Source organism: Lottia gigantea (genome assembly GCF_000327385.1).
Source record: "Lottia gigantea unplaced genomic scaffold LOTGIsca_35, whole genome shotgun sequence".
In the NCBI taxonomy this organism is placed as follows: domain Eukaryota; kingdom Metazoa; phylum Mollusca; class Gastropoda; family Lottiidae; genus Lottia; species Lottia gigantea.
The window spans coordinates 2,427,505-2,447,319 of record NW_008709190.1 but is presented as its reverse complement, the minus strand read 5'-3'; positions in this window follow the sequence as shown (position 1 = coordinate 2,447,319).

Sequence of the window (19,815 nt, the reverse complement as noted above, 5' to 3'; positions counted from 1 at the left end):
AGGGTGTACTTGATTTGGCTTTTTTTACCCTGGTATAGTTGACGACACTTCGCAAGGATTAATAACAAGCAAGGGAAAAGGAAGAGGTCCGCCTATTATGTTAACTAAATTAAGACAAATTTCAGATTATGATGCCATTGTTCTAGAACAGCTGAGAAAAATCATCTGTACCATTCAGAATAAACATGACACATGTGAAGCCGGAAAATAAATGTCGTAAAATCTCTTATGTCGCCAGCTTCTTTAGTCCGACTAGGAGCATATAAGTGGCACACAATGCTGCTTTGCATTTCATTTCAAGTGGACTGGACAAAACGAATTGAGAGGTTGTGGTCAATGGTGCTTGCAGATTATAAGATTTAGACGACCATGCTACAACAGAGATCAAGAAAAAGTATACCATTGTAAAAGTAATGAAAGCACAGGGAAGAGCAAAAAATAACAATGGTTGCTTATTTTGCAGGTCAGATTATGGAGAAATCTAAAATAGATTGACTTGACAGAGATGCCATGACGAATATCAATGGCAGATTATAGGTAATCACGAAGACCTATCACGCTAAGACGATACACTATTAAGTGCAATAAAATTAGCTTTTCACGAACATTAATCATGAGAGCTGTCAAAGATCTGAAGGATTAAAAATCGGCTTCTAAATATATCGGCCACAATTCCCTTCCGCCCATATTACAAAATATATCGAGCAGTCTTTCAAAATATTACGTCAACCTCTTGAGCTTTTTATATGCATAGATTTAAAACTGTCCTAAAAAATCTAACATGTTGCATGCTTCATTAGCCCGATTAGCAAAACGTAAAGCATCTTTCAAATCATTTAACGATGACTGGACAAAACCAATTGTGACTAGGTATGGTCAGTGGTGATTAAATAATTTGAGATTTAGACGACCATTCTGCAATAGGGATTGAATGAAAATGAAATGAGATGCATTTAGGAGCATCACCACCAAACGGGCTATATAGCTCCAGAACCCGGTTTAAACATCATGTCATGAAAACAAAACTAAAACAGTAAACAATATATAACAAAAAAACATTATCAAAGAAGAAAAGAAGACGATAAAACCATATAACAGGAAAGTCAGTTAATGACCACAAAAAGCACTAACTTAATATCACAGTTAATCCACCACATGGTGGTATTAAAAACAAACAAAATATTAAAACCAAACAATGACTAATCTATTTAAAATTTAAAATAAATACCTTCTTGTCTTAAAAAACCACAAATAAATGATGTAAAGATACAACACGGTAGTGCTGGGATCTCAAAGGTTTGAGATGCTTGCAATTGGGATTAAGAAACAAGCACGAGAAGACCAAATGATAGAAAAAAATAATAATGGTTGCTTATCTTGCAGGTCACATCATGACAAATTATGGAAAAATCTAAAATAGTTTTGACTTGACAGAGACACCACGACGGAGATCAATGGTAGATTATACATACTCAAGAAGATCTGTCACGATGAAGATGATACCCAATTATTTGCAATTACATTCGATACTTTAGCTGTTTACCATCAAATAATCATTAGCACTGTCAAAAGGGTTCACAATTGGAAATTCTAGAAATAGCATGTGTATCGGCCACGCTCCATTCAGAATTCCCGTCCATATAACTTAATATATCGAGCAGTCGTTTAGAACATACAACGTCTAGGAACTTTTAACATTCTAGTTATGCAACTGATTGACCTAAAGTCGTTCTACGTACATGGAGCTTCGGTCTCCTGATGCGTAATACCAACCCTTTTGACAAACACTGCTGCCAGGGTAAACAAGATTATTTGGATGGTAGATAACAAGTTAACGCCCGCTACCAGCAGAAGCTGTTATAGTAGAGTATGTAGTAATCGAGGTAGTTCGAGCTAGATGTTTGAGAATCTGGTTGGATGAATTAGCTGAAATTGTTTTTTATACCTACACCGGTATTGTACACTTTACCCATAGATGAACGAGCAACCGCCTAGACAACGATTTAACAATATGGGTTCTAATGTTACTATCTAATAAAAAATAATTGATGAGATGGAGACAGGTTTATTAACCTTACAGATCTTGATATGCAGATCATCAGATATAGTATAACGTATTGCACCATTAATGTTTTATAGTCTAGTACGTTCGGATTGAGAAATTAGATAATTAACTTTGTCAGATAGACAAATATAGATATATATATACTCCCAGGAAGGATCCAAGGCCGGTAGACAGAACAGATGGAACAAACCGGGTCGGGACAACTAGAATCTATCAAAACAAACCAAGAGAAAATTATTACGGAGCTGGATGCAATACAGGATAACAACATTAAAGAAGCTTTCAACGATATTCCAGCGATCTAGTAAAAATTACTAGCAACATCACGAAACCCACAACACCCCAAATTAACAATCCACAAAGAATTGTCAATAAGTCAAAGTCGACCATCAAAGGGAATGGAGACGACTCATCAACAGTAGAAAAAATGGCATTTTTTAAGATGATAGAATCAAAAGAAAAGGCCGAAATTTACCAAGACTACCTCAACATGGATATTCCATTCATTCATTCCCTGCAATCTACGAGAGTATATTGCTGATCTGGAATCAGCACAACAAATTGTTATGTAATTATATTATATTGTTATGCACTAATCAATTATCCCATAACCCTGATTATGGTTTTTATGAATTGAATATGGATTAAATAACTTGTTCTCTCGAAAATGGATTAAAAGTGGTTCATTTATAAATGTATATTATATATGTTATAATTAGAAATTGTATTGATCTACAGCAAATGTGAAAGCCTAAATAAACCTAGTACTAACGATCCGAACCACAAAACAAAACCCGAAATTCAAAACAACATATTGGCAAAACATGTACTTAAGTACTTGACGGTTTTGGGATAATGCGTGATAAGTGGCATATCAAAACTTTTTACGCTAATTGGAATAATTACATGTTATTATACCACTAAAAAACATACGCCTTAATCCGTGTTCCTATGGAGTGGATTTTATCGGGTACCAGTTACAACAAATAAGAGTATTTTATCCTAAAGCATAGTTTCCAGCCATGCTGAATAGCCCAGTTGCATCACCAGTGCTGGCTGTCCAGCTGGTGATTTTAATCCTGTTTTTCAAGGGGTGCGATAACCCTTAGTGTGAGGAATTTGCATTGTGACCAATTTATTCTGTGGCTAATTTACTTTGTGACCAATTTGCTTTGACCATTTTATCGTGTGACAAATTGACTAAGCGAGCAGTTTTTGTGACCAAATTATCATATGGCTTATTTACTTTGTGACCAATTCATGATCTGACCAACATCCTCCCCATCCTATCAGCTACATAATTTCTGTTACAATATTGACTACAAAAAAGGTGGTGCGTGGGTATAGGGAAACTTAATGTTAGCCTGTTAAGTGCATATATCTTTAATCTCTACATTATCATTACACCAGGATTTTGTAATAGAAAATTTCCATTTTCATTCGCAAATGATGTCCTGATTAAGTAGATTACGGTATTAGGAAAAAATATAGTTCCAATCTAGTAGATGGTTTAGTTTCATGTCATTATAATATTTTTTAGTCTCGTGACAATTGTAAGAAGCTTAGCGAAGCATTGCAAAAAATCCATGAAGGAACTACATTCCGTTAATGGAATTCTCTGATATTTAAAATAAATATAGTCCTAAAGACTCTGTCAATCATGGCATTAAATTGAAAATCACACCGAAGGATAAATAGATACTTGTGGTACAGATCATGAGATGGATGCCCGGTGATGATGGTAATGGTACAATTACGATCCAAATGTCCAACAAGAATAGATTACTTGGTAATAATACGAAACTCATACCGGAAATCTCAACACTATTTACAGAAGTCAATTGCTTACCAAAGGGTAAATAATTACTGGTGGTTCAGATGATGAGATGGATGCCCGGTGATGATGGTAATGGTACAATTACGATCCAATGTGTCCAACAAAAATAGCCATGTACAAGAATAGATGGCTTGGTGATAATACGAATTCATACCGGAAATCATCTATTTATATAAAGATATCAGGTTTCGTCACAAAGTGATCAATTCTATTAACAGAAGTCAATTGAGACAATAACTCTGTCAATGGTGATAATTGCATTATCAGTCCTGTAAAGTTGCAGTCATTCAACGTAGTGGGATCATCCTGATAAATTAGTCAGTGAGGGCTAGTCTATTTATCCACATTACAAACTCCGGTGATAAAGTGACTGAAATCTTGTGCGTAATTTTTCATTTTGGGGATTAAATTTTCATTGATGAAAGTATGTCTGTCATTAAATATAAACTTTATTGACCATTGACATTGTGAAAGTAAAATAATATGCATATCAAATGATACCGCTTATTAACATTAGTTACTGTATAAAGGGTATTTTGTCAAACCGGAATTGGCATTTTGAGAAATCATCTTATCGCGTGTTGGTCATGCCACTGCACAAACTCGTCTTCTTAGAACCTTGATCACTGAAATCCAATTAGGTTTCTGGTTTTATGTTCACTTAGTCTGCTCTTTCCCCGTTACGTGTTTCTTTTAACTTGTATCATTCTTTCTAAATCTGTCTTTTTTCAGTCCAATTACGATGCTTCCTAATCCGTAAAATAACTGGAAACGTTTTGTTAAGAGAAATCGTGGGTTTATGGTTAATGCTACTTATGTTTGTAAACTTGTGGAAACCTCGTGTTACATATCAAAAATCCATACAGAGATTAATCATAAGCTGACGATCTCGTACTTTTTGCATAATATTAAATTGTCCTCTACTGTAATGAGATGATATGACGCTAGTTGTTTAGCCTGTTCAGATTCGTAAAAAATGGCCACCATCCATATCATTAGCTTTTAACGCGACCTTAGTTACTCCATTTTGACCGCTCCCTCTTCTGGTATGCCTTAAGCGACATAAAAAACAAACAGTTCCAATAAAAGACTTTCAATGGGCAGGATAGTGTGTCAAAGTGCGTTCATAATCGTTAATTCACGTAGGGATGCAGACTGAAATATAGTTTATAGTTGTCTGAGGATCGCATTGAGTGAAACTCTGAGTAACAACATATGTTTTAGGTTCTGTTTTAATATTTTAAGGTTTAAACATAAACAGTTGCAGTACCAGTGGAGGTTTTGACCCAAAATGCATCAAATCAAATCAACTTTTCAAAATATTTTTGGTAGAACCCTCTCAGATGCACTATGAGTTACATGTACTTGCAACTATGACGCCTTCCACAGAGTTGCCGCATATTGAATTCAGCTTCGAAGGTGTTGCCCCCTCCCCTTCATTGAGTAAGTCTGTCTCCTGTTGGTACCACCAAACTCGGGAGGCCACACTACATAAAAAAGCATTATACTTCTACTCGTTGCAGTATTTGTCTCAGGAATAGATTGGTGTCATTCCTATCTGTCATTATCGTCACACAAGCTTTCAAATTAGCTTGTTAATCCTCTTTCAATATACCGAAACTCGTAATAAACAATACTCATTACTTCAACACCATTAGCCTTGATAAGGATAAAAGCTTTCTAATTGGAAATTCCAGCAGTTTTTATACACATATAAGGGGATATTGAAAAATCGTTTTGGGTTAAACCGAGGTTAATTGTAAAGAAATTTAAAGCACTACATGGACATTCATCTAATTTGTAATAATCAATTTGAACTTGTATGTGAAGACTAATTCTCATAAATTGCTGTCTCAAATAATGAATTCAGTGTCCTCTGAGGCCACAATGAAATCATTTCATATTAAGAAATATCTAAAAAGATACATTAATATATTGGCATAAATATCCCTAAAGCCATTTAGGAACTAGAATATGATAACCTGAAACTCCTGAAAGCAATTTTACATATTATATATATACTTGCTTCCTCTTTCAATACAGACTCGGAGAGGCAAGAAAGTTCATCATCGACTTTCTAGAATGCCCGAAGATTAACTGGAAGCAGCGTTTACCTTTGATTTTTTTTTAACCTTCATTTCTCAAGTTTCAATAGATTGTGATAATTTTACTGAAAGTCAAAAGAAACGCCATATATAGATAATTATTTTCAAGATCTTTAGATATATGAGAAATTCAGTATCTGTAACTTAAGAAGCAGAAGAACTCAATTGAAATTCTTGACCACAAAGCATGTAACTGACAGTGTCTGTTAAGTTTTATCAGTAGTATATCGACATTGGAGATAATAGGCCAATCATTCAAAGTCAGTAATATAGGTTTCAATTTTCCACTAACTAGATTCATTGAAACATGTATTTTGACAACAATTTTGTAATGATCATTCAAATTAATTCCCTTTTGACGTGAATAAAGTTGGTTTTAAATCAGCAAAAATTAAAACTTTCCTTTGACTGCAATATCTGCTATCTCGAGAGAAACCAAAGATGTTTTTTTTTACTTTTTATTCCACACGAGTGCGCTGGTTAATTAGGCTACTTGCACATAAAGTGTCATCATCCATTTACAATTATCGTCGAGTTATATGTTCTATGATCAATTTCCAATACCAGCTTATCATTAGTGGTGGGTATTCCTTCCAAAGCAGATTTCTCTTTTATTGATTGTTCCTGATTGCAGAGAAGGTTTATATGAATTAGCAATAACTATGTACAATGTCCGAAAGAGACCGAGATTTTAATCCATGATCATCCGGTCAACAAATTGCTTTAGGTTTTTTTTTAGAAAGATTGATATGGCCTGTTCTGCTAATGAATTATTGTAGTGAAGCTCAGAAGCTGAGATGGCAACCCATGACAACCTAGTCAAAGAGTGACCTTAGGTGATCCAATTTGAATAGCATGAATTATCTATAACAATCGTGTCAAGTAATAAGAGTCACATCGAATAACAGCATTAGTTTGGTAGATTAGGAAGTGGAATTAAATAGGAAGTTGTTAACGTAAATAAAGTTTAAGAATTCAATCAGAGAGATTACTAACACCAAGAAATACTGGATTGAATTGCCATTTCGATATCAGATTCTCTTAGTTGATAACCATCACAGTGTGTTTTTTAAGGTTCTTATATAATTTGGTCTTCCATACAAATGCAATATAAATTTTCACGGTGTTCCATGAGATCAAATCAATTAGATATTTTCACCTTGTGACCGATTGGTCAGTGACGGATTTGCTTGTGAGCAATTGACCAAAGCTTGATATTCTTGGACATTTCGACTCCTGGCATGTAATTAATTTAGTAATTTCTCCTTTTCGATCTGACGAAACATCCTTCGTCCCCATCAATTTCCTTTCCTCGTTAACTCATCAATATAGTGTATGAACTATGTAAAAACAAAAACTTCAAACAATTAGCTTCGTATGTGTTGCACAAGATACTCTCGTATAAAACGCAAATAAGCAATTATAGAGTTAAAATATTTATTGATTTATACGAAAATAGTTAAACTATTAATGCATATAAATATCTTACCTTTATGTTAAAATTAGACCCATGAGAATCAATTAAAAGGTTATGCCAATTATTCGATTTTATGTCAAGTTGGCATGTTTCGAGCTTTCAAAAGTAGGAAAAGTAGTTTCATAATGTCATCAAATCACCGGGACTGTTAGTCACTACAATAACAATGACAAATACGCGTTAAAAGAAACAGTTAAAACAAACTCCATTTGATTAAGAATCTCAGATCTCTCGTGTTAAGAAAAATTTAAAAATATTTTTAAGCGTTTTTGTCCATATAAATTTGTATTACGTCAAGCCTTTAGAAAATAAATCAAGAGAATTGAATAAACACGATTAATCCTTCGTGTAAGAAAAATGTATTTTGTTGCAATCTGCATTGCAGGTAGCCATCTAAAACTAACACCGCCGTTTTTAACCAGCTGAGATGGAATAGCGGAACGGAGCACTCTTTCATATGTTACTATAACATTATCCTACATTACCAGCGAGATAATTTTTCATCTAATATGTCTAGTGTTAACATTCGATTGGAAACGACATAACGTGCAGTGATTTACACTTAACCTTGCAACTTAAAATATCTGAATGTGCTTTTAAAGAAGTTGTGTACAATTGATTCGAATAGGATTTGTGATTAACTGTTGCCTCCTAGCGTTCAACAAATTATGGATTATTTTGTATGCCTGAAGAGGGAGTAAACTTGTATGAACATCATTAGAAACTCGATGGCTTGCCAGGCAAAACAACATACGTCCACGACAGCAGTTAGGAAAAAATTCAACAGGAAACAATTCAAGAAAAACATACGAAAATGTATGAAAGCTGAAGCTTGTAGCATGCCAATAAACTGATTTGTTGATTTTTTTTTGTTAAGTCTGATCAGAAGCTAGCCTCGACTCCTGACTTCATAGACATCAGAATATTGGTGTAGATGGACAAAGGACTTCTGAACCTGCTTTCGAGACGAAAAGTAGAACTTTAATTATGAAGCTAACAAACCACTTGGAACCGTTTACATACACATGTGGCTACACTTCGCGTCAAAGCTTTAGAAGCCATGTCGCAGATGTAACGGTTAAGGTTGAAATTTGTTGACTTTACTAAAGCTAAATATGCCCTACTGACTAATACGAAGTATTTTTGGAATTAATGTATTGACCTTCAGGGTGACCATATCTTCAATGTTTTTGCCTAAATTACGACGGCGTGAATTATACTTTTCACAGAAGGTCATCCAAATCTCAAATAGGAAAACTCATTCCGTTAAGTCGTGAAATGCAGTAGTATATTTAGTGCCAAATTTGTGAAAACGATTTAATACCCTTACGACATGACTTTTTGAATGATGTACTTCTATATACTATCAACTTACCCATAAGCATCTCCTAAGTAAAAAAATCCGTAAAAATTCGTATCATTTAACTCTATCCTCTACAACACTAATATGACAATTTCTGTTTTTCTAAATTTCAAGTATATCACTCAAGTTTGTAGTATGTTATTTCTGTTGCACTTCTTCGATCAACTTTCTGCTCAAGTGGTTTAGTGTGGAAAAGTTGTTACATCCTTTTTCTAAAAATTCAAATTTAAGTTAAAATAGCTTCCAGCTCTTGGGTTGAGACTATACCGTTTTTACGTCTACAATTTGCACTTAATAGAACATGTAATTTAAAAGTTCTTTACTTCATTTTTTGGTAACGTATTTCCTTTTAGAGATTGGATCCTTCAGGGCCATAACTACACCACGGCAAATTTAGCTAAAACGAAATTTTGTTTAAGAAATTAAAAATATGAATATAATACCCGCTAAATACATATTTAACTTGATGTAGTCGGTAAAGATGCTTACCGTTTAAAGTCTAACGAAAGCGTTGTGATGAAGAGAAAACTGAAGACACTAGGTTTTGCCTCGATCCATGGCCCTGTCCTTACATCGAGATGTGCATCTGGAATGAGTAACCTTCCATATGTACTTTTTGTTCAAACTTTTTGAAGTATTCCTACTAACCAGTATTCTTGATTCAGGTTGCAATTCCCAGAAGACTACCGTTTCAATGAACATTAGTTTAGGAATCCTTTCATTACTTTCCAGTTCTTTAATTAGGGTATGTCTTTGTTTGCACATGTAAAATCATCAATTCCCACACAAAATTCAATAGCGGCTATGCACGTTTGAACTCCGTTTACGGTAATCATATCAAAAGCACTAGTCAATCATTTCATATAAAAGCCACCCACATTGAATGTTATAATGAATAGTACAACATGATTTTAACTATAAACATTGCCATTAAATTCTAAATAAAGAACAATGTCATATATGAGGCTTTCTTTCTATTTAGCCCATACTATTATTGTCATAATGAACAAAACGTGTATAGATAATATATCAATTAATAAACTAGAAGAATATAACGACAGCTAGTTTTCATTTACTAAAGACTTTCAGAATTTACATCTAATCTAGTCTCATGAGACAACATTAGCGTGAATTTGTCCATATTCTGTCGCGAACCTTCAAACGTTCAGCTTTAATGCAAATCTCACTCAGGGAAATTAATAACGAACTTCTACATTAAAGTATCCAGACAATGGTGGATGTGTGTTTGCGTGTTAGCACATTATTGTATTTGAAGTAAATTGTATAACAGATATCAACCTTGTAGTTTTATAGAATTCAACCAAGATTAATTTTCTCCAACAATAACGTAATACTGGGTGTGAATGGAGGTAATACCAAATAGAAATATAATCGGTAAGGTTGTGGCTTAAAGATAGAAATTAGAATCCCTAAAGTCAATTGATGCTGAATTGATCAAAGATTTAGTAGTTGATGACATTGATGATAAATTTATATAGAATTTAGTTGTTCATGACATAATGATGAATTTGTAGAGATGTTTAAAGTTCAGTAGTTGAACTGATGAAATTGAGGAAGGATTTAACAGTTGATGACATTGATGATAAATTTATCAAGGGTTTATTGGTTGATGATATTGATAATAAAAGGATTTAGTTGTTTATGACATTCATGATGGATTTGCTGATTGATCAAAGGTCTAGAAGTTGATGAAATTCATGATGTATTTATTAGGGGTTTATTGGTTGATGATGAATTTGTCTATGGTTTAGTTATTGATGATCGATTTGCCAAGAGTTAACTAGTTGATGACATTGATGATAAATTGAGGAAGGATCTAGAAGTTGATAATATTCATCATATATTGATCAGGGGTTTAGTGGTTGATGATGAATTTGTTTATGTTTTAGTTGTTGATGATATCGGTGATGAGTTCAGTTGTTAATGACATGGATTATAAATTGAGTAAGGATCTCGTAGTTGATGATATTCATCATATATTTATCAGGGGTTAAGTAGTTTATAACATTGATATTTTTAAAGGATGTAGCTGTTGACTTTGATGATAAATTTATCAAAGGACTAGTTGTTGAGGATATTGATGATGAATATGTAAGAGTTCCGCTGTTTATGACATTGGTGATGCATTTATCACAGATTTGGTGCTTGATAACATTGATGATGAATGGGTTCTGTGGTTATGTCGACACCGATGATTAGTTCACCATTATTCGTTGTTGACGCAATGAAATCGATGCATATATATTGGGCGCTGATGATTCAATATAAGAAATAAATGATGTAAATAGATAGATACGGCATCAAATAATTAAACTGTAAGCCATAAATCGTTCAGAAATATTAAAATAACAAATAACAGCATCTGGAATACTTGAAACGTCGTGGTTTCAAGACAAAAGACAGTTGTTAGTGAATGGGTAGAAGTTTTTATATTATGTTTTGATCAAATCACTGACAACAAACTGAATAAACACTAACAAAAGAAAAAAAACGTGAACACGTCATTGGCTGTTGTACAATGTGGTTATTGAACTTTCATTTTATTATATAGCCAACATTCAATTCCTATACAATTGCTAGAAACTGAAATTTAAAATTTTCGCCACTATTTGTTTTATTATTGCATTCCAGTTTCAATGAAATAACAATGATCGACAGAAAAAAAAACTATTCAGTTGATCAAGACCACCTCTTTCAATTTCTTAGGACAAGTAAACTTTCCCTTCCCCGATGTGTAACGACTAGTTGGCACGGAAAGAAAAATTTTGACTGACATTTGTGTATAACGGAACCTTTGAAACTTTTCCACATCAGCATGAAAATACATAATCAAAGACCACAGATCCACTTTCAAAATCGTACAGTGATAAAAAAAAATGGTTGCTAATAATTCACAAGGATTTATCAACTTACCATAATTATATATAATGATGATATCGTTTTTTCTTTCCACTTTAGTTGCGATCAATTTCACATGAAAACTGTTTCCAAGTTCATTAATACCTATAATTAATTTCCTATAAAAACTTCAATATGTGTATCATTTTCCTCACTATCACTTACAACGTTATCCTAAGGTTCATCATTTGTATTTTTTCATATGATTCAACTCGAAATGATACCCAGTTTATTATTAAATATCCATTTATGTACCACACATTACTGTATAAAGCTATTGTAAATTTTTTCAAAACTTCATAGAGCACCGAGTTGGATTTATGACTTGTTGTAGCAGTTAATGGCACGATGTCAAATCATAAATTTATTAGATATCATGTTAATAATTTCTATTTTCATATGAAATAAAATCACCTCATAAATAAAACTAACTTCCTTCTTGTATCCGTTCTACGGTTTTCAATTGATTTTAATGATGATTTATGGATAAAGAGGACTGTGTCAGCTACTCCACATAATATGGATAATATTCTAAGAGTGATAAATGATATATATATATTCCCAAGATAAATAAATACACCATTATCACATTATCACTTACTGTTTCGCGATCTCGACAGAGAAATGTATTGTTCCGATTCAAGCCAGTCTAGCCTCAGTCCAAGCTAATAATGATGTATTGTCAACTTGAGTTAACTGGTTATTTTGAAGTAAAGCACGTGATCGGCACTGATTAGTACAAGATGTTAGGAGAATATCGATGGAAAATTAAGTATGGACTATTATCGTGTCAGATTTGAGTTGACTAGTAATGTCATACGGTGTTGTCGTGGTTTACAAGTTAATCTAAGGACTTGTCTAACAGTATCTTACAAATTACCATTGGTATTACCACCTGCTCTTGTTAGATATTAATACATCATTTATTTTCAGCTTATATTTGTCACAGACAGATCATAATTACAACTTGTTGTCGTGAGCTACGGTATCATAATCCGGTTTCAGATGGAAATCGTTAGAAATTTTTTTTTATTGAGCTCTGAAAAGCATCAGCACAGATGTAATTCAGTCAGTAGACATATAAGTAAGGAAGGGTGTGTATATAATATTTTCATTCTGTAAATTATCTGTTTTATCACGACAGTTGTCGCTATCGGGTCACAGAGGCTAATAAGCAGAGTCATGTTCACTCCTTGAAAAGTCAAAATGTAAGTCAACATTGATAACTCTGTATCGACCGGTAGTTAAATTTTGGGAAGGGAGAGGAACATATTATACCTCATTTAGAAATTGGAAGAGGTGGTCTAGATCGACTGTATAGTCCCCTTTTAATTTTTTTTAATGGATAAAAGACGATCTATACATTATTTTCTATGAATCCAAGCCGTGAACAATTTTCATACAAAATAGAATCGAGTAGATGAACAAAACCTCAGATCACTACGATGGTCATATGCAGAATTAGGAGAATCTGATATTATCACATCGTCCAATATTGTTCGATCACTCTATTTGAGATGGTCCCGAGATCATTTCCTAACCTATATGACCATGACATCCAGATATATATATGTATTGTAGCAGTCGGTAGTAAGGCAAAGCTTGTCATATCTTCGCTATGGTTTTAAATATTAATTGGTATGTATTAGGCGAAAGTGGTTGTCAATGAAATTTCAGCCAAGTTGATAATATATTCAAAAAGTAATTATAATAGTTATTAGATAATAAACATCCTGTGAAAAGGTTACATTTTAAGTAATCTGCGTGTGTATTGAACGTTTGATCAGGATAATAAATTTCATATTTAACGTTGTTTACACTAAAAAGATACTTTATTAAATTTCATTTCCACATGGATTAGTTACCTCCCTTGAACTTGAAACGGATTTGTGGTGACCTAGTTAATAATACATCTTTCAGTATCGTCCGAAACTGCGACACGATTATTACCATATTTCGCTGTAGCTGATAACCTCGTATTTATTAAATATTTTATTTTATTATATTAAATAGCCAAGCCGAAATACCCTCAATATCACTCTTTTATCGTTTAGTAAAACCATCGACACATTTATTTACAATGATGTGCAGGGTTATCTCCCATATTCCTAATGATATAAATTTTTATGAAATATCACTCAGTAGTAGCCTTTCTGAATCTTTATGATTTTTTTTTTTTGGAGGGAAGAAGACACTGTAGGGGTTGTCATTATTGGAGAGTTGAAATTAAAACATGTTTCTACTTCAAAGTTAATTTACTAAATGTCATACTGTGTTTTTACATGGATCAGTTACCTCCCTTGAACTTACAACGGTTTTTCTTTACTGATGGTTTTGTTCGCTGTGACCTAATTAATACATATTTCAGTCGAGCCACAACAGAGTTCCTAACCCTAACCTTGAACTTGCAATGGATTGGCTTTATTGATTCATTGTGAACCGTACTATGTAGTAATATTAATACATATTTCAGTATCGCCCAGAACTGCTACACATTTATTACCATATTTCCTTGCAGATGATAACCTCGTATTTAAATTACCAAGCCGAAGTACCCTGAATATCATTCTGTTATCGTTTAGTAAATCGCCATATTCCCATAAGTATGAATGTTTATATTTTTGCATGAAATGTCACTCAGCAAGAGTTTTTCTATGAATCTTTCCGATTTTTTTCCACGCCAAATATATACTGGGCTCTTCCTAATAAAATACATACCTTCATAAAATAATGCACCAATCGATCTTTCCAGACGTGGTTGCCAGTGTATTTCAAAAAGATACATGGCATATTTAAGTAACGTTTATCCCAAGTTTTCGTAAATACCCTGACATGCAAACTTGTGACACATTAGTTAGAAAAGACTACCAGTTTCAAACAAGTTGACATGTAGTTTAATTATTTGTCTTATTCTGTATTCTCAGAAGGAAACCCATTTTCTGTGATGCTTATTCTCCACCTTCCTTTTACTTTACGGTACAGCAATTTCTGACAATTCATGGTCCATAATTAGAAGAACGGGTTCTGTGTTTATCAGTGTACCAGCTAAGAGTCTTGTAAGTGGCTGACAGCTTTATTTTAAAAGGCAGTCCAGTTCGGTTGTACAGTAAGTTGTGCAGGGGATTTTATAGTTGACATTTTACAAAATTGGGAACACGTTGTTTAAACTATTTATTTCTACTGTAAATAGCACAAATGGCTTTGACCGAAGGTTTGGGTAAAATTTCAAATGCAACTCAATGAAATTTCAACCAAGTTGATGATATATTAAAAAGTAATTATAATAGTTATAAAAAACATCGACAAATATGTTAACAACGATGTGCAGGGTTATCTCCTATCTTCCTATTTGTATGAATTTTTTATATTTTTGCATGAAATGTCACTCAGTAGTAGCCTTTCTGAATCCTTATGATTTTTTTGGGAGGGGGAGGCTACAGAACTGTTAGGGGTGGTCATGAATGAAGAGTCGAAAATAAAACATGTTTCTACTGAAAAGATATTTCACTAAATGTCATACTGTGTTTTTACATGGATCAGTTACCTCCCTTGAACTTACAACGGTTTTTCTTTACTGATTGATTTCTTCGCTGTGACCTAATAAATACATATTTCAGCAGAGTTACCTCCCTTGAACTTACGATGGATTTGCTTTATTGATTCATTGTGAACCTAACTATGTAGTAATGTTAATAACCTCGTATTTAAATTACCAAGACGAAGTACCCTCAATATCATTCTGTTATCGTTTAGTAAATCGCCATGTTCCCATAATATGAATGTTTATATTTTCGCATGAAATGTCACTCATTAAGAGCTTTTCTATGAATCCTTCCGATTTTTTTTTTTGCGAAGGTGAGACCACAGAACAGTTAGAGTTTTTCATTATTGAAGAGTTGAAAATAAATATTGTGTATACTATAAAAAAAAAATATTTCTTTTAATGTCATACTTTATTTTTACATGGACTAGTTACCTCCCTCGAACTTGCAACGGAGTTACTTTACTGATGGATTTGTTTGCTGTGACCTAATTAATACATATTATTTCAGTCGAGTTACCTCCCTTGAATTTCCAATGGATTTGCTTTACTGATGGATTCATAGTGAATCTTACTATGTAGTAACCTAATTAATACATATTTCAGTATCGTCCAAAACTGCGACACAATTATTATCTTGTTTCGCTGCAAATGATAACCTCGTATTGACAACCGAGATATTAAACTATCAAGCCGAAATACCCTCAATATCATTCTGTTATCGTTTAGTAAATCGCCATATTCGTATATGCATGAATCTTTTTATTTTCGCATGAAATGTCACTCAGTAGTAGCTTTTCTATGAATCTGTCCGATTTTCTTCTGCGAGGAGTGAGACCACAGAACTGTTAGAGCTTTTCATTATTGAAGAGTTGAAAATAAATATTGTTTTTACTAAAACTTTATTTTATTTTTACATGGATTAGTTACCTCCCTTGAACTTACAACGGATTTGCTTTACTGAATGATTTGTTCCTTGTGACCTACTTAATACTTATATCAGTCGAGACTACAGAAATGTCAACAGGGATTCACCCCGTTTGTACAAATCTCACAATCACCCACGTCTACAGATCGAGGAGCCAACGACCAGGTTAATCCCATCAAAATTTTTTTTACTTCTAAGAGCAGATTTTGGTCAGCTCAAGCAGGGTCAGACTGAGGAATAGGTTTAGCAAAATGGAATTCTTCACTTCACTATTTTCACGAGACATCTATGCCTGTAAATTTTTTTTTTATCAAGATTAAAAACATTTTCGTTTGACAAACTTGTGACACATTACTTGGAACAGACCACCAGTTTTAAACAAGTTGACATGTAAATTAATAATTTGTCTTATTCTGTATTCTTAGAAGGAAACCCATTTTCTGTGATGCTTATTCTCCACCTTCCTTTTACTTTACGGTACAACAATTTCTGACAATTCATGGTCTATAATTAGAAGAACGGGTTCTGTGTTTATCAGTGTACCAGCTAAGAGTCTTGTAAGTAGCTGACAGCTTTATTTAAAAAGGCAGTCTAGTTTGGTTGTGCAGTAAGTTGTGCAGGGGATTATGTTGTGGAAATTTTACAAAATTGGGAACACGTGGTTTAAACTATTTATTTCTACTGTAAATAGCACAAATGGCTACGACCGAAGGTATGGGTAAAATTTCAAATGCGACTGTCGGCTTCTGGAAACGGGCTACATATGAAGATCAATCAATGGATGGTAGTTTCTAGTAGTCGGTCGCCTCAGTAGTACAGAACCCAACTTTACCAATCCGTCACATGGCTAAAAGAACACACACATAGGCTGTGTGGTTCCCTTAAATGCAGATTCCTGATTTTTTAGATACCTATTAGAACATCTCATATATTACTGATTCTATAATCTTAATCCTCACGTCGGTTTTCAATCATTTTTAATCCGATTTGAATTTTTTACGGATGTGGTAATTAACAACAGATTGTACAAAAGTCATTAATTTAGCTTATTTTTTATTTAAGTCCCAGCGTAATAGACTTGACCTATATTTTGCAGATTAATGATTAAAAAGGCAAAATTTCAATTATAGTTGCAATTTACGTCAAGAAAGAGTTAATTAGTTTCGACCAAATCTGCTTAGACTGCAGATCTAGATGCTACATTTCGGTTATTTTTTTTCTGCAAGCGAAGTTATCATAGGTCTCATTGTTCATGTAATATCCTTCCAACCCCATGCTTTGTTCATTAAAGACTCACTTGAATATTTAGTATTAACCTTTGACTAGTATTACGAGACCAATTTTGCCACTGTAGTAACGTGTAGAAAAAAAAAACGTAAATTCTGTATTTTATTAGTTTGTCCTTAACCAAGTTGTCAGTGGTTATGCAAAATTTGGGATGGTCATTGTCAAAACGTGTGAGTAAGGATCAGCTGGTAGACAGGATCATTCTGAGCCCTAGTTAACTTTGTAAAGAATGGTCGTTCCTCTTGTCGTTGTTTGATAAACTAGACACAAGTTTTCGTGAACAAGTTTTAAGTTCAGAAAGCTCAATTCAGAATTTCCGCTTCAAACTTTTCAAGGAGAGTGTTTTGATACCAAACAGGAAGATTTAATATCAGATGGTATTCAAACAATTAAATAACAAATAAATATATCAACCCAAAGCAACAAGCTTCTTGTTATTACAGACAAATTGAATTTTCTGGTACATGAAGGTTAATAGGATGGTAACAGTGAAGATTTCCAATAATGAACCGTATTGACGTTAAGATTCTGTTGGTTCATATTACTTTGTTGCTTTTTCTTGAACTAAAGTTTTTTGTAGCCTATCAATGTCCGTACTTGATAACTTCAACAAGGTACCTAATGTTGAACAATAAAATGAATCGAACTAGGCTAATCGAATCTATATTGCTTTAATTGACACTTTTAAGGAAAAAGATGTTCATAAAACTACACTAAGTTACAGTTGGGATTTTTTTTATGAACAAGCCTTCCTTCCCACCACATAGTTAAAATGTTGACTCTGAGAGGAGCAGCTGTGTTGCTCAGGTAATTTTTATGCCAACAAATTAGCATCGGTTTCGTTTACAAGCCGCCAGTTTCAGTTGAAATTCATGGCAGTTTCATGGTTGACTTGACGCTCTGTAGACAGAATTTGCGAATGTAAAATGCAAATTTAGATCTGTCGGACAAGTGTCTAATAAATGTGCTACATCAAAGGATAAAAGGCTTATAGGCTTTAGTTTGTAACACAAGCACGTGTTTCCATTATAGTCATTTGAAGCTCTCATTTATTATTTATCTGTGATACTGTACATGTATCCTGTTACAAATTCTTTAAAATAAAATGAAATAAATTAAGCGTTATTCTTGTGTGCTCCAGATTTGGTATGGGCTAATGAAAATAGACATTAGTTTTGAATTGTCGAATATAACTGAATGAAAAACGATAAATGTAAAGTGTTTTGAAAATATATAGCATTTAAAAAATACTATAATATTATTATTACTACTCTTTTGGTCCTTCAGTTCGACGTTTGAAGGACAATTCTTCATGTGCCAGTTGTTCGCGAAATTCGTGACGAGCAGTTGAGTGGATGCTAATGAGCTTCTTGTGTTTCACATAGAATCCATCTTTCTATTTGTGGATTTAGGTCGAGAAAATTATCCGAATTATCATTTTTTCTACATAAGTCAATGAAATGAATTGGCTGGGACAATGCGAACTAATCGCTAACAAAGAGGTTGTACGATAACAATACGATTTGTTGCAAAATAAATATCCAGTCGTTTATTTGCAATTCATATAGTGAGGTCTCTGGATTACAAGACACCAACTGTTATTGATCAAGTGTTATTTTGTACCATAATCCATTTTTAACTTTTGCTGAATGTGAACTTCAAACAAACTCTCTAGTTTCTCCACCTCATCAAACAATTGCTCTGATCACTGAACGGCACAATATCTACAAATGATGGCAGAATTTATCTATGCGTCTCCTTAGACATTAACGCAATTCGTATGAGGTTTACCTGCTACATTGAAACACGGATGTGCTGAAGGAGCGGTGTAATGAAATATATATAGGAAGCGTATAGGATTTCTAATTAGTTATGATACATAAAGTCATCAAAGAACCATTAATTTCCGGAACCGTGCTGCCATGAATATAGTCATCCAGATATTTTCTTTATACATTTGATAGGGTCAATAAAAGTTGTTCGAAACGAAGTTCAATTTCCGGTTCGTCAGACGTCTTCATCAGATGTAATAATAATTTAAGTTCAGTCGATGTAGATACAAGCAATACGTTTTTCAGTTTTAAAATGGATTTACTTATAACGGGGGAATCAAGTAATAGGTATGAACAGTCCATATCCAACTGCCACGGGGAATGAATTACTGAGAAATCGTGATGTTGGGATTGAATAGCTGAGAAATCGTGATGTTGGGATTGAATAGCTGAGAAATCGTGATGTTGGGATTGAATAGCTGAGAAATCGTGATGTTGGGATTGAATAGCTGAGAAATCGT